Source organism: Leguminivora glycinivorella, chromosome Z (assembly GCF_023078275.1).
Source record: "Leguminivora glycinivorella isolate SPB_JAAS2020 chromosome Z, LegGlyc_1.1, whole genome shotgun sequence".
Taxonomy (NCBI): domain Eukaryota; kingdom Metazoa; phylum Arthropoda; class Insecta; order Lepidoptera; family Tortricidae; genus Leguminivora; species Leguminivora glycinivorella.
The window spans coordinates 26,926,657-26,949,016 of NC_062998.1; the positions used below are offsets into that span (position 1 = coordinate 26,926,657).

General features: G+C 36.1%; 1 protein-coding gene across 1 annotated transcript in view; it reads left to right on the top strand.

Annotated features, from left to right (window-relative positions):
• Positions 1 to 9,018: 9,018 nt before the first annotated feature.
• LOC125241555 (neuroligin-4, Y-linked-like) overlaps positions 9,019 to 22,360 on the top strand; it is a 44,885-nt gene continuing 31,543 nt past the window's right edge. Inside the window, exon 1 of the mRNA XM_048150092.1 lies at positions 9,019 to 9,310. The gene's annotated coding sequence lies outside the window, so the exon portion shown is untranslated. The remainder of the gene's footprint in view (positions 9,311 to 22,360) is intronic.

Genomic DNA, 22,360 nt, shown 5'->3' on the forward strand with positions numbered 1-22,360 from the left:
AAAATACAAAAGTCACTAAGTATAATTGTGCCGTTCATATTTGAGGAGTTTCCTTGGTTCCTCATCACCTCATCACCAGAATTCGAACTGGTGCAAAATGTGACATGGAAACCCAACATGCTAAACAAACATAACAAATCTCCTAACATGAGCTATGCGCTGTTGAGGAGTTCCGTTCTGATTATCATCAGCAGTTCCACTGCACCAAATTTCAGTGTTCTGAACGTTAATGCACGCTGCTGCTCTCATAAAAATACCAAAGTCCCTATAAGTGTACCGTTCAAATTTGAGGAGTTCCGTTCTGATCCTCATCAGCAGTTCCACTGCACCAAATGTCACTTTTCTAAACGTAAATGCATGCTGTTCTTATAAAAAAAACACAAAAATCACTATAATTAATACGTATTGCGCCTTTAATATTTGACGAGTTCCCTCGATTTCTCCAAGATCCCATCATCAGAACTGGGTTCTGATAAAAATATGACCAATTTGTATGTACCTATATACATTCAATAACAAAAAAACTTCAAAATCGGACGACGGAGATATATCGAATAACAAACATAATAACCTAACCACAAAATTAAAATTTTGAAAAAATCCCTGACCGCGACATAGTGGACCGATTTTCATGAAACATGGCTGAGAACACTTCCGACTAATACAGAATACAGAATACAGAATCATTTATTTGTCCAACATAGGTGTACATAAGTTGTTACATTACATTTCAGTTCAGTTTCACTATGTGGCGCCTTACGGCATACAAATTTGAGAGCATGCATGTCAAACTATAAATTAATAATTACCTACATAATTATATCCTAATATTCAGAAGTCTTTATCATCTAAGAATTCTTTTATAGAGTAGTAACTCTTTTGAGCTAACAACAATTTTAAGGCATTTTTAAACTTGTTAAGTGGTAATAATTGAATATGTTGTGGTATTTTGTTGAATATTCTTGGGGCCATTCCGACTACATTTTTTGGAATAGCATTGTCTTGGGTACAACTGAATGCAATATTTTTCCTTGTAGTCGTATGCTTTTAAAGCTTAAGAATAAATGAGAGTTACATTTGACAAAAATACACATTTCATAAATATACAGACTAGGAAGTGTTAGGATCTTAAGATTTTGAAAGTAAGGCTTGCACGATTCTTCAAAACTAATGCCACACAGGGATCTAACACACTTTTTTTGAGCCAGAAAAGCTAATTCTCGGTCTGTAGAGTTACCCCAAAATATTATTCCGTACCTTAGGGTCGATGTCACAAAGGCATGGTAAGCAGTGAGCACTGCTGGCATATTCACTCTTTTTCTTAAATTATACAGTGCATAGGAATATTGGTTTAATTTCTTACATATAGAGTCAATTTGGTCTTTCCATGTCAACTTATCATCTACATACAATCCTAGAAATTTAGTCACGTCCGTCTCATCAACATTTTGCCCCTTATAAGCTACAGTTTAATTAGGTAAATAATTAGTCTTTTGTTTAAATGTCATAAGTTTCGTTTTGTCCAAATTAATTCTCAAGTTATTACTTGTTAGCCAATCTATAATTTTACACAAAGTTCCATTGATGTCAACCTCATAAGAGTTCAAAACACTATCAGAAAATATAATGGTGCTGTCATCAGCAAAAAGAACCATTGAATGGTCTGTAGCATTTGGCATATCATTTATATAAATCAGAAACAACAGGGGCCCTAGAACGCTTCCCTGCGGCACCCCATAACGAACTTCTCTTATATTCGATACATATGTTACTTCCATCTTCGACTTTGGACATAGTTGATTGATTTGAGTAAATTGTTTCCTACCGCTTAAATAAGATTTTATTAAAGAATGTACATTGCCGCGTATTTCGTAGCGATGAAGTTTGTCCAAAAGTATTTGATGGTCAACATAATCGAACGCTTTCGACATGTCCATATACAACGCTGCGACTGGGCGCTTTTTATCCAAATTCTTTAAGACGGTTTGAACTAAGTCATAAATAGCCATATTGATCGACATATTCTTTCGGAAACCTTTTTACTCATTAGCAAATAAGTTATTGCATTCAAAGTAATTTGATACGCTGCTATATAAAAATTTTTCTATAATTTTTGAAAATACAGGAATTAGAGCTATTGGTCTATAATTATTAATGTTTTCTTTGCTACCTTTTTTATGAAGAGGTTTTACAATGGTCAACTTTAATTTGTCAGGAAATTTACCACACGTGATACATTGGTTTATGATATGACTTAAAATGGGTGAAATTATATCAGCAACTTTCTTTATTATAATCGTACTAATGCCATCACAGCCAGTGCTGTTCGTATTTTTAAGAGATCCTATTATATTGTTAATGTCTTTGGGAGTACACGGCTGCATAAATAAAGAATTCAGTACATTAAATGTCAAATTGTTATTAGAACTAATTGTACTAATTGGTTGAATTTGGTCAATGAAATTATTGTTAAATTCTTGGGCAATTTGTTGAGGATTCATTATAACATTATTATTCATTGCTATCTGTGAAATATATTGCTTCGGCTGATTGAGTTTTGAATGATTAATTATTTTCCAGGTAGCTTTGGATTTGTTTTCAGCAACAGTAATTAAATGATTATTTTGTGACTTTTGGGTTAAGTTAATAATTTTTTTAAGTCACTTAGGGTAATTTTTATATTTCTCTTTGTCGCCATTTTCACGAGAGCATCGACATTTCCAAAGTAGCATTCTCTTTTTTTTGCAGCAGTTTTTTATACCTTTCGATATCCATTTAGGTTTTTTTGTGGATGATACTTTTACCCTTTGGAAAGGGAAGCATAGATTATAAAATAGGCTAAATAAGTCAGAAAAAGCATTGAATGCTTCATTAGGATCAACGGATGAGTATACTTCATTAAAGTTTAAGTTTTGCAAGCAGTCAGTGAACTTATCTATATTTTCCTGGCTTAGGTCTCTCCTTTTAATGTACCAATGGGTCAGAAGGTTAATTTTCTTTACTGGACATTTTAGAATTTGAGCTGTGTGATCAGAAAGTGCTAATTCAATTACTTCAGCTTTACTGCCCCGTACATTATGGATTATATTGTCTATGCAAGTGTTACTACATAATCTTGTCGGCTCCAGAATAGCTAGTGTTAAATTGTAGCTGTATAATATATTCTTAAATTCTAATGATGACGAGGTCCTTTTTAGAATGTCAATATTAAAGTCACCACAGATTATTATTTTGTTATTTCTACTACATATGTGGTTTAAAATGGAATACAGTTTATCAAAAAATATTCTTACAGAATTATTGTCATTCTTAGGCACTCTATAAATTGTAACAATAATAATTTTGTGATCTGTTAGCTCCACCGCACAGCATTCAATTATATTAGGAATAGAAAAGCCAGCGATTTCTGGTAGAATATTATATTTATGAATGTTTCTGACTAATATGCATGACCCACCATTTCTATTATTTCTTGAAAAATGGGCGGCTAGATTGTAATTTGATATCACTAAATGAATGTCATCTTGTAAGTTCATGTTATGTTCTGTTATACAAATAACGTCTATTGGCTTACCAGATTCAAGTAAATTATCTAAATGGACGCTTAATGCGTCAGCTTTATTAATTATGCCATTTATGTTCTGATGTAACACATCATGTATATGATTATAAGTTACAAGATCTGCACTGCTACTTTTACCAAGCTCTGGTTTACTAGCCTTGCGGCTAGTTACGTTATTTATAAAAAAGAACCCTTATTATAGAATGCTTCATTCACGCTCTTTAACACGTTGTTTATACATTTGGCCAATTTGTATTTGCCCCTAAAATTCAGTTCATTACCATTTAATTTATAGTCAGCGGGCCCTAAATAAGTACTGTTTGGTTGAAGCCAAACGTTTGAGTGTGTTAGCAAATTTCTTATGCAGGGCAAAATTAATCTTTCCTATATAACTATTGTAATCTTCAGCGTACTGGTTAACACTATAGGGTATATCACAGATGATCACATTGGTGTGAGTGGCATTTTTAACAGTACTTTCTAAGAGACTTACAACCTTATTTACGGAGTTAATATTATGATCACTTCCTCCGCACAATATTACCAAACAATCACTTTTTGTAAAGTTAGCAATTTTTTCTTTGCCACCTTGTAAGACGCGTTCAGTAGTCCCATACTTAATAATATCCGCTGTGAAGTCGTAATCATTACGTCTGATTCTAACTCAGCTTTCAGACAAAAAAAAACTAAATCAAAATCGGTTCATCCGTTCGGGAGCTACGATGCCACAGACAGACACACACACAGACAGACAGACAAACAGACAGACAGACAGACAGACAGACAGACAGACAGACAGACGGACGGACGGACGGACAGACGGACAGACAGACACGTCAAAAGCCGGGTCCAGACATGTATCATTTGCCCGATCCTATCACCGTATCCGATCACCGTACCGTATCTGCGTATTGTATCAAGCCCCGTATCAAGTTGTGGACGCCTCCGATTTGCTCCGTATCCGTATCTTCACAATAGTCATGATCGCGTATCAAATTGCCCAGTTCAGTTTCTGCTCTTGATCAAACATGTCGTCGCAGTTGGTTGAAGTGTACGAGAATTTAGCAATTTCATGTGCCTGTTTTATTGTCATTCACAATATTCTAAGTTCATCCCAGTTTAGAGTTCATCCCAGGCTTCCTGCTTCAGATTCCTGTTGTAATAGCTTTTGTGGCTGGGGTCCCATAATACTTGCTTTTCTTTATAGGCCTCGATAAATTTAATAACATTTTCATTGTTCCAATTCATTGTTTTTATTTCACGGCAAGGACACGAAAATGACGCGCACGTGCAACCGACCGAGCGTCGCGAGTGATGCGTCCAGACTGACCCCCGTCCGTATCTGTATCACCTTTGATGATCGGACAAAAACCGACATGACATGGGTCGGGCCGTATCATAACGGCGTATCGAGATCGCGTATAATGATACGCGTATCATTACCCGTCCACATATGCGATCATGATACGCGTCGGCGATACGGATACGGTGATCGGATCGGGCAAATGATACATGTCTGGACCCGGCTAAACTTATACCACCGCTTCGTTTTTGCGTCGGGGGTTAAAAAAAAACATACCGACGAAATTGAGAACCCCCTTCCTTGAGATTTGGCCGACTCCCTTCGGTCGTGTTTTTAATCGACACTAGTTACGAATTACCTTTTCACACGTGTGTCGTACAACATTTTTGAGTACAGCGGCTCTGAAATTTCGATTTGACAAAAAAAATTACCCACTTCTCGCACTAGTGCCATAATAACCTAACCACAAAATTGAAATTTTGAAAAAACCCTCGACCGCGACATAGTACACCGATTTTCATGAAACATGGCTAAGAACACTCCCGACTAACTCAGCTTTCAGACAAAAAAAACTAAATCTAAATCGGTTCATCCATTCGGGAGCTACGATGCCACAGACAGACACACACACACAGACAGACAGACTGACATAACACCCCATTGTTTTTGCGTCGGGGGTTAAAAAAACACTAAGGTACAGCGGGGCAAATGACTGGGGGGCAAATGTAACTGGTGCATTTTTGTATGTTTTATACAATGTTTGCATTATTAAATAAAGTGTGCACCGGTTATATATTATGGTAGGCGTGTTCAGTGGATACATGTAAAACTCAACATCATAGTGCAGTCATGGAAATAGTTAACTAGTTTCAATTGTCCCCCAGTCGAGATTTGCCCCGCTGTACCTTATCTGTACTGAAAAAACACATACCTAACAATCTTCTATTATTAGTTTTACTTTTTTTAATTAGGTACAGGTAATGACTGCCTCGAGGTCTAGTAAAAAAGCTATTGCCAGAGCAAAGTTCGATTTTGTCGGCAGATTTGGTGAGAAACTCGCAGGCTACCCATCCGGGAGTCGCGCTTTCTGGTCTCTCGCCAAAGCTGCCGAGGGGAACTTTTGTCGGTCGTCTCTACCACCACTGCGAAATGCTGACGGTAATCTGGTCCATAGTGCAAAAGAGAAAGCCGATCTTCTAGGTACTCTTTTTGCCTCGAACTCGACTGTGAGCGATGACGGTAGCACCGTGCCACCTACCATACCGCGGTGCGCACACTCCATGCCGGAAATCCGCATCTCTCAGAAGGATGTTCGGCGGGAGCTACTGTCCTTAAACGTTCACAAGTCGAGCGGGCCAGACGGCATACCTGCAGTTGTGCTCAAACGCTGTGCTCCAGAGTTGTGTCCCGTGCTAACGCATCTCTTCACGCTTTCTATTAGCAAACGGGAAGTTCCATCTTCGTGGAAAACGGCCCTTGTGCACCCTGTCCCAAAAAAGGGCGACAGATCGGATCCATCAAACTATAGGCCTATCGCTATTACCTCCCTTCTCTCTAAGGTCATGGAGCGTGTAATTAACTCGAAGCTCCTTGGATACCTAGAAGAACACGATCTAATAAGCGACCGCCAGTATGGCTTTCGCCACGGTCGCTCTACTGGTGATCTTCTAGTGTATCTAACTCACCGCTGGGCTTCGGCCATTGAGAGTCAAGGTGAGGCATTGGCAGTTAGCCTAGATATAGCGAAGGCATTTGATCGGGTCTGGCATAGGGGCCTTTTGTCGAAGTTACCATCTTATGGACTGCCCGAGGGATTATGCAAATGGATTGCCAGCTTTTTGTCCGGCAGACGCATACGAGCCGTAGTAGACGGTAGCTGCTCCGATAGCATGGACATAAACGCTGGCGTCCCGCAAGGTTCTGTGCTATCCCCAACGCTGTTCTTGCTGCATATCAATGACATGTTGTCTATCGGCGACATCCATTGCTATGCGGATGACAGTACTGGGGATACATTTTACACGGGCCGTGCTAAAATCCGTCGTTCAATGGTGCTAGAAAGTCGTGAAAAGCTTGTGTCGGACATCGAGAGGATTCTGTCCGGAGTCTCGGTGTGGGGTCGGGACAACCTAGTCTGTTTCAATCCCACTAAGACACAGGTGTGTGCGTTCACCGCTAAGAAAACCCCATTTACTGTGGTTCCACAGTTTCAAGGCACAGCCCTTACCTTGTCAGGAAGTATTGGGATCCTCGGAGTCGACATTTCGAGTAGCGTCCAATTCCGTTGTCACTTGGAAGGGAAAGCTGCGTTGGCATCCAAAAAGCTCGGTGTGCTCAACAGAGCGAGGGGATACTTTACTCCGGGGCAAAGACTGCTCTTGTACAAGTCGCAAGTTAGACCCCACATGGAGTACTGCTGTCACCTTTGGGCAGGAGCACCTGGATACCAGCTTGGACCCTTTGACTCGATCCAGAGACGCGCTGTACGAATTGTCGACGATCCCAAACTCACAGGCGGTATTGAACCCTTAAGTCTAAGGAGGGACTTCGCCTCCTTATGTGTGTTCTATCGCCTGTACAATGGGTTGTGTTCTGAAGAACTGTTTGACATGATGCCAACGGCCACTTTTCATCATCGCACCGCTCGCCATCGACAGGGCGCTCATCCACACACCTTGCAACCTAAATGGTCGCGCACCGTGCGGTTTCAGAGGAATTTCCTCCCACGAACGCTCCGGCTGTGGAATGAGCTCCCTGTCGAGGTATTCCCGATGAACTACAGTATGGGGTTCTTCAAAAAAGGAGTGTACAAGTTTCTAATGGGTCGGCAACGCGCACGTGACACCCCTTGAGTTGCGGGCGTCCATAGGTTACGGTGACCGCTTTCCATCAGGCGGGCCGTATACCTGTTTGCCACCGACGTGGTATATAAAAAAAAAAAAAAAAAAAAAAATGACTTTATTGTGCACATGCAAAGAACATGGGTATAATATAACATTAATAAGTTAATAACATTATGTACCTACACAAAAATTAAATAAAAACATAGTCTCTATACAGGGTATCACAAGACTATGGGACATGAATGGAAAGTACCTTAAATAGGTATTGCAGATAGGGAATTTTGCTGAAAGAAGACTTTATTTTATTTTAAAGGCAGTAATTCTGAATTCAAAGATTTTCTGAGATTTTCAGAGTCAGTTTCATGTACTTACTCGTAGGGTATGTTTTTAATTTGATTAAAATAATTTATTTCACGTTGTTCCTTTCTTTTAAAACACAATTTTAGTTTTCAGAAGAGTTACTATTTATGACTATTCTTCCGATTGGCACCATACAATAAAAACAGGTGTGATTAGTTTTCCACATATTCTCAGACAAAGGAAGTAAGTCTTAGAAAAACTTTGTATGTAAAATGACTAAATTAAAAAAAATACGATATTTAAGGTCTGGAATCGATCGGTCTATATATATATATATCTACTAGCTATTGCCCGCGGCTTCGCTCGCGTTAGAAAGAGACAAAAACTTAAAACTAAATCAAATCCATCGATTTATCCAATATTTATGATTTAAAATCATCATTTATGTGTAAATTACATCAGTCAGCTTAAGACATCAAGTTAAAATTTGTAAATTAATGTAAGAATATATCTATAATATAAGAATAAATCTGTAAGAATACCACAACATTCCCATTAATTTATATAACATTTATGTTTCAAAATTATCATTTAGAAGTCAATTCTAATACTAGTTCGCTTATGACATCAATTTTAAATTTGTATGGAATTACTTATTGTTGATAAAACACTCACCGTTACGATTTTTTGAATCAACAGAATCTTCATCAGTTGATGTGATGAAAAAAGATAATAGTCACTCAACCATTTCCTACAATGCAGCGCCATCTAGTTAAAGCGGAGTGAACTATTTGTGGAGCTTTCCCACAATCTGCCTTTCACCAGCGCCAAGAGATCGGAATACTGGAAAACCAACTTTATTTTACCGTCACCTATTACGCTAGCGCCTACGCGAAATGTTTCAGAATGAGGGCTTGCCCATTAGTTTGCTATTTTGCCACCGGTTACACGTATATTGGTGTTGAGATTTGGTTTTCAGAAGTGTTATTTCAGTCCGCGCTCGTCCGCTCTTTCGTGATAACGTGTAACAAAATATTGACGGTTAGAACAGTAAATAATATAGATTACAACGTACTAAAAACTATGATACATAAGTTTCAGCTTCTGACAATTATGTGCTGAAAAAAACAAATTAGGTTTAAGAATCCTTTACTATTTGAACATACAGTTATTATTTTGTCTTAATCAAGGAACTTCAGAAAGCATATATAAGGATATAAAAGGATAAACAAGTGAAGATCATGACCGGTGTAATTTAAAAATGATGGGCACCATGGCAAAAATGTGTGCTTCTTCTGAAAGGTAGGTAAAAAATTTAATCATTTTAAATCCTTTAGGTACTTTATTTAACTTACTCGTATTTCCTGGTCTATTTCGTATTAATTTTCTATCAATGTTTTTTTATTCTTATAAGTACTCGCTTGATCGAACCTTTTTGTTCATATTTCTTTGCATTTTCGTGTTTCACTTGTAGAAAAAGACTGCCTGCCATGCGAACTCGTATTAAGCCAAATTCTGAAGACTGTGCAAAGCGAAATTGTTATTGCATGTAGTAAAATTTTTTGAAATCGGTAAATTTTTGAAGGTAATAAATCATAATAAGAATTAAAAATATTATGACACTCTGTGCAAAACACCAGTCGAAGAGCTAAGAAGCGCATTATTATAATTACTTACTGTGACATACAAAAATCACAAGAAACCGAAATGCTTAACTTTGTAAAAATTGTAAATTTCAATGTGACCCATTTTCGCTGTCTAGGCATTTGAGGCAAATGCTAGTAAATGGTGTGTTTTTTGTTAATATTGTACTAATATTTACATAAACAGTATAATTATCTGACAGGTTCGTAAGAATTACAATTAATGTATCCAAACTCGATAAGGTGGAGTCAGACTAAGCTAAGTTGGCAACGATTTGTTCGCCTCGTCTGCGTAAGGGTTAAAAGTAAACGACACAATTTCATCGCCTTATTGCCGTTTGAAGTAACATTTGCATCGGCGGAATTGTAAAAATCGCTACCAACTTAACTTTGTATGATTATACATGGAACCGTCGAGTCACACGTGTTTTTAACACTCCGTTTATAGTAACCAAAGAATTAAATTTATCTTAACCTAACACATAAAAACTAGATATGACCTACCACTTAGCCCATGTATTTCATTCACAATAAACACTAGAACCTACAAATGTAAACAGGTTCTAAGTATACACGTTAATCTTGACAGATAATAATTATTCACAAATTCCAAAATGTTTGATTGCAATACCGAAGTAATCACGAGTAAATATGAATGTAATTTCATTTATGCTCAGGGAATCACCCTTGTACGAATTAATTTATTTAACCAAGGACGATATACAACCGGGACTGACAAAGCTCATACAAAAATGTGTACCCCTGAAATGTATGGGTCTTTTAGGGATAAAACTAGATAGCGCTGTTTCGCAGCCTGAAAGTGCAAATATCATTTTTTTTCCCTAATATTTTTCCGTGTTTTTATTTTTTAAGAACAAATTACATATTTCTTTATTTTTAAATCATGATATCACGTCAATAAACATTTTGTAAAAAATAAATTTGTAGGCATCATCAGTGTAGTTATGACAGTATTTAACTAGTGGCGCTAAAAATTTAGGTACGATTCTTCTTAACGAAGATTGTCCATCCTTTATAAATTATTCTTGCTTTAAATTTACAAGGTAACATTATAATTATGAATAATTAATGATTAAAGGACATGCTTAGTTCTTACACCGATGACTGAATCCCACGGTAGGCTCAAGGAGGCTTGTATTGTTTGCACTCAGACAAAGATATACAGGGTGGCTCAGCATTGGTTCCATAATAAAATTCAAAAGTCACTATGCCGTTTGAACGGTGCTTTTTATTTCACCGTGTATATCAAAATATGGGTCATTCTGATTTTTTGTATAGGTAGTTAATGGGTCCTGAGGACATGACAAAAATGGAGAAAATCTAAAGCAAAATGTTACATGCGGGAGCCATCTGTTTTTAAATAAAGACTGTATCGTTAAGTATAAATACAACTTAATCCAGGTATCATAAACTATCCAGAGCTTTAAAAAGAAAGCTGATTAGGTAGACATAATTGTATGACATTGATCACAGAATTGATTTCCTTAAATTTGGTGTTCACATTTTGTTCGCATAAAAAAATGCGAGGCCTTACTACGCAACAGCGAAAATCGATTGTGGACAAATGGTGAACTGTAAAAGGTATCACGTACCTAAAACTAGTGCGCACAAACGGAAGGGGTTAGTGTGGTGTGGGGGCAGTTCAAACTGAAATTCATAAGTACGGTGAAGACTGTACTTTCAATGACCGACAACGACCAGGGCAAAAACCAGGTCCATCCAACCCAAAACTGGACCAAAAGATAGTAAAGGCGTTTGCATCTAATATATATGTATCTATTCGAGACATCGCTAAAAAATTGAGAACTAGTATCGGAATGGTCCATCGTGCTACAAAGAGAAATAATTTAGACATCCAAAAAATAGAATTAACTGAACAGAAGCGATAAGCGCAATGCATCTGTCAAAAAACATGTCCGGAAGTTGTACTACTCAATTTTGTCTAAAAATCATACCTGTGTTATAATGGATGACGAAACTTACGTGAATTCTGGACTACAAGTCTTTGCCAGGTCCCCAGTATTACACAGTTCGCGAAAGAACAGAGGCTTCACAACCTGAAAAGTCAATTTGCTTCGAGAAATTTGGAAAAATATGGTTTGGCTGGTTATTTGTGAATGTGGACTGAAATAGAGTGCATTTTTTACTACTTCACCTATTGACGCCGATATCTATTCTACATGAAGGAGTGTCTCCAGAAGCGAGTGTTGACTATGATAAAAAAGCACGACTGTTGAACTATATTTTGACCTGACAGCGTCATGCCATTATGCAGCGAAGGTACTGAAATGGTACAAAGAACTTAATCTGCTAAATTGTCCCGAACTTCGCCCCATCGAGCACTACTGGGCTATAATGAAAGCCAAATTGCGTAAAACAGCCCGCAGTGCCGATACAGAGCAGCAGTTTTGATCAAACTGGACCAAGGTGGCCTATACTTTTGGTCAAGCGGCTGGCGGAACTTTAATAAGCAGCATGAGACAAAAGGTCAGAAAACTGACAAAAAACGAATTAGTTTTGTTTCGTTCTAACATAATTTGGTTTGTGTGGTATTTATCTACATAGGAAATTAGATATATTATGAATAAAAATACAACGTCGAAAAATATAGCAATTGGTTTTTGTATTTATACTTAACGATACAGTCTTTATGTATGGGATAGGTATGCACCAGAGTCGTTAAATTTTATAATATTGTCCACAAAAGTGATGTTTACTAATTAAATACTGTATGTTAATACCTAGGGAGGATACGAGGGTTGGATATGTATGAAAAGGCGAGTTCGCCCGCGCTCTTTTCCGCATCAACCTGGCCGAATTTTACATGTGTTATATCTAGTCGTCTAGTTATAAGTATATATAGCTCCAGCTTAAACAAACAAACCAAATGGAGCGTAAACAAGTTTTCTATTGAACTGTGTTATCTGAAGCAAAGCAAACTAAATTACAGTAGGCGATCAAGCTAGTCGTTTTAGATTGAGAGCGTAACTACGTTTATAACAAAAACCGAGCCTGCTGCGAACTCTTAGGTATCTTTATTCAGAGCTGAAAAATACCGAATAGGTATTTTAAATTCTTTTATAGTTATACCTAATAAAAAATACGTGGAACCTATCCTTTTTCCAAAATCGGATTATTCATACAAACCTTATTGATTGAGTTAGAAACTTTTTTTTGATGCCAATCGATCCCATTCCTATTCAGGATCAAAAGCTTGCATGGGACCAAAAAAAAATGTCGGCTAAGAAAGTCATAAATCGCGAAAAACTTTTCCCATACAATTTGTATGAATTTGCTTTTTACATGGTGTTTTTCTGATGTCAATCGATTCCATTAAGATTATGATAAAGTCTCAAAATATTTTTAGAAGGTATATACCCAATTATTATTTTACCTTTTCTTTAATGTTTCTCCTTTAGTCAAATGTTGTAAGCTAAAAATATTCATTAGTAATTATTTTGCTTCATAAATTTTAATTACTGGCATTTCTAATAACTGACTCAACATTTTACACAAAGAGGAAAATGTTCATCTGTCCTCACAAAGGCCTGTTCGTTTAAACGTCACTCGCAAAATATTTGATGTTATTAAAATCTTTGTCCCTGATATAATTAATTTTTACCTACACATTTCTGGTTATATTTTGAAAAGTAGCCGAAGGCAAGACTAAAAGTTACTATTGAGTACCTTGAGCTATTTTAAGTAATGATTGTCGAAGTTTATGTAAAGTGTTACTAATCGTCACAGAATTTTCTTTCAAGAAATAAGTAGGTAACTCGCGATGGGGCAGGTTGTCCCTTTGGTTAAATTTCAAACTTTTCCGTCGGAAATTCAAACATCGAATTTTACCATATGGTTAAAGTTTTCCTGTTCAACGAAATAAAGGATGTCCCAGAAGTAAAGTGTGGCTGGCTAAAAATTGTCTTAAAAATCCAGAAAAGTTTTACGGTCACGACATCTATGTTCTGACGACCGGTATGGCCTAGCGGGTAGTGACTAGTGACCCTGCCTGCTAAGCCGCGGTCCCGGGTTCTAGTCTTGTTAAGGGCTCGAGCTCACTCCATCGTAGGCCACGTCTTTGCCTTTGGCTAGTCTGTGGTCAAGAGTAAGCCCATTTATAATAATAAATAATAATAATCACTATTCTATTATCACTGACAGGACTATTGTAGCCAATAAGCCTGACATTGTGATAATAGATCGACTGCAACGCCGGGCAGTGCTCGTTGACATCACCATCCCTCATGATGAGAATCTCGTGAAAGCCGAGAAGGACAAGTCCAGTATGTACCTAGACTTGGCTCACGAGATAACCGCCATGTGGGATGTTGATTCAACGATCATTGTTCCGTACGTATACAGGGTGTAACAAAAATGGTGGTGATCCGTTTAAGGGCGTATTCAGTATCGTATTCTCATCAGGAAAAAGTAGGATAAAAAATTTTTTTCGCAAAAATTTTTTTTATCTTTGTATGGAGATTCGACCGATTCGCGCGGCCCGGCTCATACAAAAGTGAAAATTTTTTTAGCGAAAAAAAAATTTTCTACTTTTTCCTGATAAGAATACGATACTGAGTACGCCCTTAAACGGATCACCACCATTTTTGTTACACTCTGTAGTCGTTTCAGCGAACGGTCTCATAGCGAAGAGTCTCGATCAACATCTTAAGAGACTCTCGCTAGGTGGCTGGATCAAGGGCCAGATGCAGAAGGCGGTGATCTTGGACACGGCGCGGATAGTCCGACGGTTCCTCTTTCTGCAGCCCTAACCACCGGCAGCTTGGGCCCTGCCCCGCTGCTGGCGGCACCCTAGGTTAGGTTTTTTATAATTTATGTTTATATGTCTTTATATTGTTTTGTAAGTGTTTTTTATTTTACTTTTATACTCATATTGTAAAAAACCTAGCTTAAGAGAAAAGAGAAATAAAGCAAATGATAATAATAAAAAAATGCATTTGTGTCATGAGCACAGCTATTTGTTCCTGAGTCATGGATTTTTTCTATGTTTATATTGGCATATATATAATCTAAATCGTTGTCTGAGTAGGTGAGTACCCACAACACAAGCCTTCTTGAGCTTACCGTAGGACTCAGTGATACTGTGTAATAATATTTATTTTATTTTTTTAGTATTATTTATTATTTATGGTTTCGTTATCTGTCGTTTAAAGTGAAAATTACGTACTGGTATAGTATTTTTCCCAAATAAGCGTCATGAATCTAATGGATAATATATAGTTGCCCTGATTTACGAGTTTCATATTTCGAGTTTTCATACCTGTGATAAGAGATGCTGCTTTTTCCCTAGTTAGTTAAGAGCGGAATTCCTTGCGCCTATATTCCGAGCTCATATACTTAACCCGGCAACCTTCAAATCAAGAGTGAACAGGCATCTTCTGGATGAGCTCATTCCATAGTAGGCCACGACTTTGCCTTCGGCTAGTCTGTGGCCAAGAGTAAGCCCATTTATAATTAAAAACAAAGACATGAAATGAATGTTACTGGTGAATTCTCAATACGATTTGAGACTCCGTCCGGTGCCGCAAACAATATAAAAATATTTACGGTGCTGTTCATTATGTCAGTAGATGTCGCTATACGCCACCTCAAAAGGTGTGTAAGTTGTGTTAAGAGCGGCCGCCCGGTATGTGGTTGATGTGGATTCGAGTCCCGCCAGAAGCTGAAATTTTTCCATATAAATATAAAACTTGAAATATCGTTAGCAGACGTTTCAGCTTGTTAAAATTGATTCAGGTGTAAAATATCTACGAATACTTTTCTTTGATTCGTTTATTTTACATATCCTTTCTCACGAAATAGTGACAGTGCTTACTCGTTTACTCCGATGCATATAAGTATAATAGTGTGCAAGTTTGCAACTTTGCACCTTAAAATATGCTGCTATACTGGTTCGTAACTCACCACGTTCACAAAAGTAATAAAACCATGAAAAAATCATAACAGAATACTTGTTATTTTTAAGCGCTAATATCACTGTCCGTCTTTGGGTCACAGGTTAACATATTTGTGCCAAACTTCAAGTTTAAATCGTTTCGGTAGTTAAGGAGAAAATTGGCTGTGACAGACCGACAGACAGACGCACGAGTGATTCTATAAGGGTTCAATTTTTTCCTTTTTGAGGTACGGAACCCTAAAAACGACGAATCACACAGTGGCTTAGTGAGCTATAGATCTTCGCGATGTGCCTAAAAACCGCAAAAGTGAAAAAGCATAGATTCAAATAGCATAGATAGTGTGTTGCTGTTGCTACCTACCTTACACAGTAGACGATAAGGAAATAATAGTGAGTGCTTGCATTCGCCAACAAACTGTCATACAGGTTTGGCGAAAATACTATAATTAGAATAATACTGTGTAACCTTTTTTGAGTAAAAAAAAAATCATTATCAAAGTTCAGTCACCCTCATAAATTCATGTGAATCGGTTTGGACTTGCGATTTGAAGAGAACATCTGGACATACAAAACAAATTATTAAACCTGTCGTGTAGCTCCGGTCAATAAAAAACTATATTCTTTTTTTCTTGATTTTTTACTACACATGATTAATGTTTGTAATGAAACTACTTTATTGGCAAATAAGGGGTTAAAAGAAAACGAAACTGTGGCATTGCAGTGAACAGCCTACGACCCATTCCCATAAGGGGTGGTGAAATTCTTAACCCGTCACCACACAGGCAGGTTGATTAATGTTTGTAATGTTTTACTATAGTAGAGTTATTATTTTACGTACTTATTATTAATTTTTTATTTATATGTAGGTATTTATTTTTTTGTCACGGCATAGAGTGATCAATAAAACACACAACAGAACACTAAAGAAAACAGTAAAAACATGTCTGAGGTGATATCTTCTGATAAAATAAGCATTCATTTAACATAAATCGGGTAAATTCTCGAGTTCCTTCTCGAGTCCAATAGACATATACATTCCATATAACGAGATTCAAAGCAAAGATAACGCTGTAAACCTTTGAATCCCTTCGGATGATCGAAAACAATTTAAAGATGAGAAGCCATCGTGCGGGATTAGATAGACGAAGGACCTAACTTAAAACATCTGTTGCCCCATTCTATTCGCACTTAAATCGTGCCTATAAAAGTACAAAACGACGCCCCAGGGACCATCTCGCAAATTGTTCCGGCGATCTCTCGTCCGACCCAAAAGGATTTACTTCTGATGGCCAAGTGAACCTTAATTATATAATTCGTAGTTTCGTTTACTTTTTCCTTGTTTCTCTTTTTGTTCTGTAGCTTTGTCTGTGATTACCTAATAGTCACTACCTACTGTATTTCATCACTATGGTACGTTTTTTTTCCGAGATTACCTTCATTTTTGCTTACTTTCAATACCTACGTAGTTTTCTATACACAATTGTTCTGCTGAAACGAAACATGATTAATTTGTTAGTCATTTTTAGTAATGAACCAATCCAACCATACTGAAAGTATCGATACCAAATGAATATTATCAAGATGGCATGAGCAATAAAATTCGATCGATTTCTAGAAGACTAAACTTGTCGACTAAAGACACTATAAGTACTTACTGCATAGTTAAAGCGATACCCCTATCTAAGTAATACCTATACAAACATATTCCTACGCAAAAACAATACACAGATAGCCAAGCGGAGTTCTGTTGATTCCTCAAATCCATAAGCCCATCACAAAAACTCGAGCTTGATCAAAATGTGACTTGAAAACTAAACGTGCTTAACGAACAAAATGAAGAGAAAAAATCTTCTAAATAATAATAATCTAAGAGAGATATAAAAGTAATGTCTTCCCTTAGTGTCTGAATTTCTAGTTGCTTGGAAACGATTATATGTATAACGTAATCATTAACACTTAACTGGTATTTCTAAGGCCCATATAATGTTTATAGAAAACGAGCAATTACATATATATACCTCTTGCGATTCCAAAAGTATGAATAAAAGCATTAAAGCTTTATAAACATCACATTATGTTATGTGTTATGTGTGTTATGTACTGTATTTCGTTGGATTTTTGGTAGATTGTCGAAAGTAATGTAAGTTACTAATACTTATAGTTTGTAACATAAGTGACCTTATTTGTTCACACGTATATTTTACATGAGTTAGTTGTTTGCTGAAACTTTGTTAGTTATTTATTTATACTTTCATCACCATTGAAACTATGTAATAACTTTTTCATAAAATGCATTCTATTTTTAAAGTCATACACAGGTCGAAAGCGATTAATTAACATTATTTTACCTTTTTTCTTGGTGTTTACATCTCCGGTGACACTTTGTTGGGACGTCAGTCTTCCACGACCACGGCCAGTGCAACCTGGCCGAAACGTTGCAAAAGAGGTAAAATAATGTTAATTAATCTCGTTCCACCTGTGTGTAACTTTAAATGTAGTGTAATAAACAGGCCTCGGATTATTTTTCGCATGGTAAGATGAAAGAAAACTATGGAGTCGATATTAAAACTAAACTTTAATTCATATTCATACTCATACTCACTAATTTTCTTAGTCCCGTAATACTTTTGTCCCTTGTGCAGGTTGACAGATCGAAAATGTTAATCGAAAATTAATCTTACTGAATGTAATTAAAATTATTTATGTGGTGTGATTTGGGAAGTCTTTTGCTTGGTAAAGTGTTACATTTACCCTGTAACTATATCAAATTAGTTACTATTTTGTTTGGTTCAGACTACTTTGTTGCGGTAAACGTAATGCTAAGTACTAGTAACACATTTCTCATGATCGTATTTTAGATCTTTGTAAGGTTCTATCCAGTATAAAATTGCAGAAACTTGCGGATCAGACATAATTGTTTACGTAATTATTGCACGCACCGATTGCAATAAATAATTAAGTGACACATCGCGTCGTGAATGATTGACATGACATTGACGTGCAAATGATTTTTGATAAATCAGCTAGTACTTAGCATTACGTTTACCGCAACAAAGTAGTCTGAACCAAACAAAATAGTAACTAATTTGATATAGTTACAGGGTAAATGTAACCCTTTACCAAGCAAAAGGCTTCCCAAATCACACCACATAAATAATTTTAATTACATTCAGTAAGATTAATTTTCGATTAACATTTTCGATCTGTCAACCTGCACAAGGGACAAAAGTATTACGGGACTAAGAAAATTAGTGAGTATGAGTATGAATATGAATTAAAGTTTAGTTTTAATATCGACTCCATAGTTTTCTTTCATCTTACCATGCGAAAAATAATCCGAGCCCTGGTAATAAAGCGCGATAACTTAAAGTGTTATGAAATACCTTCTCTTCAAAAATAAAATTACTTATTTGTGTTTCATAAATGGGCGGATTTTTATTTTGTTGTAGCGTTTTGAAAAACTAGTGTTTTTATAAATGTTGTTAGTTTGAATGATAACAATTGTTTTTTCGTGTTCATTAGTCATTCATCTACATAAAATTCAAAAAATTAACTATAAACACCTATTAAATGTAAAGAAGATGTTAGATTTATATAATATCATACTCGTAGGTAGGTAAGGCTAACAAAATCTTATAAAAATTTAAATTTACGTCTAAGAAATTGCTAGGACAATTTCTCAGTGGAACGTAACATAAAACTAAGGGTGCGATTAACATGGAACTAATTTAACTACGTCAAACAATTAAGCAAATTGTTTTTACGTGGATGTTAATATCTCAAATAAAAAATAAATTTATTAACTGAGCCTTTTTCAGTAAAAGTGTACATATTCAGTGTCTTCAAATATATTTACTTTTTCGACTTATTTTACGCCTCACGTATGAAAATTGAGGTCCTTAATTTAGAAATTTGTTTCCTTTGTATATTGCATCACATTCATGAAAATAATTAAACTTCCATATAAAAAAGTGACGATATTTTTTTTTCATGTATATGATGTGAAAATATAAATGTGTACTTATAACGCGGCTTTATCGTTCCACTGAGTTACTTTTTAATCCACTGAGAAACAATATTTCTCAATGGAACGTAACGGTTACGCTTTTGAGAAACAAAATTCTGGTTGTAAATTAAATTATACAAACTCTTCCCATAAACGTTATATATTATTAAAATAGATAAACTAACTAGTAATATGGACGGGTTGTTTCTTAATCAAATATACAAGATACCTTCGAAAACGTAGTCACTATGTGGAACTCAGAAACGGACCTCTAAAACACGCTCGAACAAATCCTTCCTTCACGAGTTGTGGCGTGCGACTGACAACAAATAACCAATATGACGTATAGTATGAATTTTTTGAAACGAACGTTTCTAAACAAAGGTATTGTTCCTTTTGTGTTGAGCGGGAGCTTCTGTATTTGCACGCGCTAAGACAACAAGAAGCAACTGTATCCTGATAATTGTAAGGTTCAAATCTGTACAGCAGCAAATTTGAGATAGATTATTTTGGAAATGTGAAGCGATAGACCACACCGCTATAGGTGCGAAAATACAGCGCTTCTAATACTTTGATACTTGATGGTGTAAGTATAGTACATATAGTTATAATAATCATCGGTAATATGTCAGTCTGTATAATAAAAATAACACGTTTAAACAGCGAAACTACGATTAAAAGGTTGATAAGCACCTGGCACCTTAAGGTGTCATCGCAAAGTGACAATAAACACTGATAAGGTTTTTCAATCTGACCGCCATTGTTATGTTTTGTTATAAATACGGTTTACGGTTTGTTTAGTTATTTATGTTATTTTATTTATCAAGACTTGTACCTAATATTTATGTAATTACTATTTATATATTGCTATATACAATTGTTGATTGTTAACAAAATCATTAATAAAAAATAACAGTGATAATATACGTGTTTCATTACTTACAGCACCACCACCAAGTATCAAAGTATTAGAAGCGCTGTATTTTCGCACCTATAGCGGTGTGGTCTATCGCTTCACATTTCCAAAATAATCTATCTCAAATTTGCTGCTGTACAGATTTGAACCTTACAATTATCAGGATACAGTTGCTTCTTGTTGTCTTAGCGCGTGCAAATACAGAAGCTCCCGCTCAACACAAAAGGAACAATACCTTTGTTTAGAAACGTTCGTTTCAAAAAATTCATACTATACACGGCAAGACATTATAATGTTGCCAGAATAAAAAATAACCTACCACTTTAGTAGTAAAATAAGTAAATATTGACGAAATTTCTCCGTAACTCAGTAGGATTTTCCACAGAGCTACTTTTTGTGGTTTATGTTTGAAATGATTTTTTAGTATTCTAAAACTATTTATGATAGATAAAGCGTTATTTAAATTAGAAATTAATGTACAAAGAAACATTTAAATAAATAAAAACATATTGTTATGATACAAAAATAATATTTTAACGCATATGAAACATAAGTACTTCATGGTAGGACATGGGAAAAACAACACTTTTGTTGACTTCAAACAAAAGTTTTTATTAAAAATATGACTAATATTCATTCAAAACTGATAATTTATGAAAGACAATTTATTTATTTATACATAAATATCAAACGCCTGTAAAAAAGTGATATAGAATTTGTGCAATCTTTGTCAAAAGAGGTAGGACATGCCAAATTTGGTACCATACAACAAAAAAAAAATTTGCCCAAATGTCAAGAAAAGTAAAAATGTAAGTGACCATGGAATTACTCAAATGATGTGTCAAAAACCACCAAATAATAATTTACCGTTGATTAGTATAAAAAACTATCACTAAAACTTTGTTTCTATAATTTTCTGTTGTTCGAAAGACCTTGCAAGACCGATTTTGACACAAAACCTCCTTTAAAATTATTAATATGGCACTTACAATGTTATGTCTCTCAAGTACCTACGGATTATTATTGTAAATAGACTAGGTTCACTATTTCAATAATACCTACGTTTATTGTCATTAGTAACAGAACTTATGGCTAAACTTGGTATTTTCTTATAATGCTATTAAATTAAATATAAAAAGGCATGATTAATTCACGAGTCCTTTCACGCCGTTCTCTATTTCTTGAAGACGTACAGAAAATGGCGAACTATTGTATTTTTCGAATGCCATTGGGAAACAAGCAGTACATTGTCTGAAACGGCTCAGTTAGCATACAAATGTTTGTCTTACTCACAATCAAATGGCCTGTCCCTAAACAAAGAAAGCTCAAAACTGGAAAGACTGCTTGAATGTTTTCAAGCATAGGGTAGGTACCTTTTAACAAATACACGATCGTCTTATTTTTAACAGTATTTCCTCACATATATATGAATTCCAACAGTTAAGATGGACAGAACTGATACACGTGTGTACAGTCAACCATTTTGAATTCTGGGTCACATTATGTAGAACCTTTTATTAGTCGTAAACTTTAATAGTATTTTATGCAATCGTGATTTACTATAGAGATTTTCAGTCGAGTACCATGTTAGGCCACGAAGCTTGCTGTGGTCTAATAGTACGGTACGAGACTAAGTAACTATTTTGGCTCAGTGATCCAAAGTGAATCTTGGCCTCCGAAACGAGAGATCGCCACCTGTCCCGATCCTGCGCAGCCTCTTGCCAGTCACTGACTTGAAGCCGACGCAGATCCGCCGCCACACTGTCCTCCCAGCGATACCTGGGTCGACCTGCCGGACGGCCACCAGCCGGTCGACCCAAGAACGCTCGCTCTCTTGACAGCCCGATCGTTT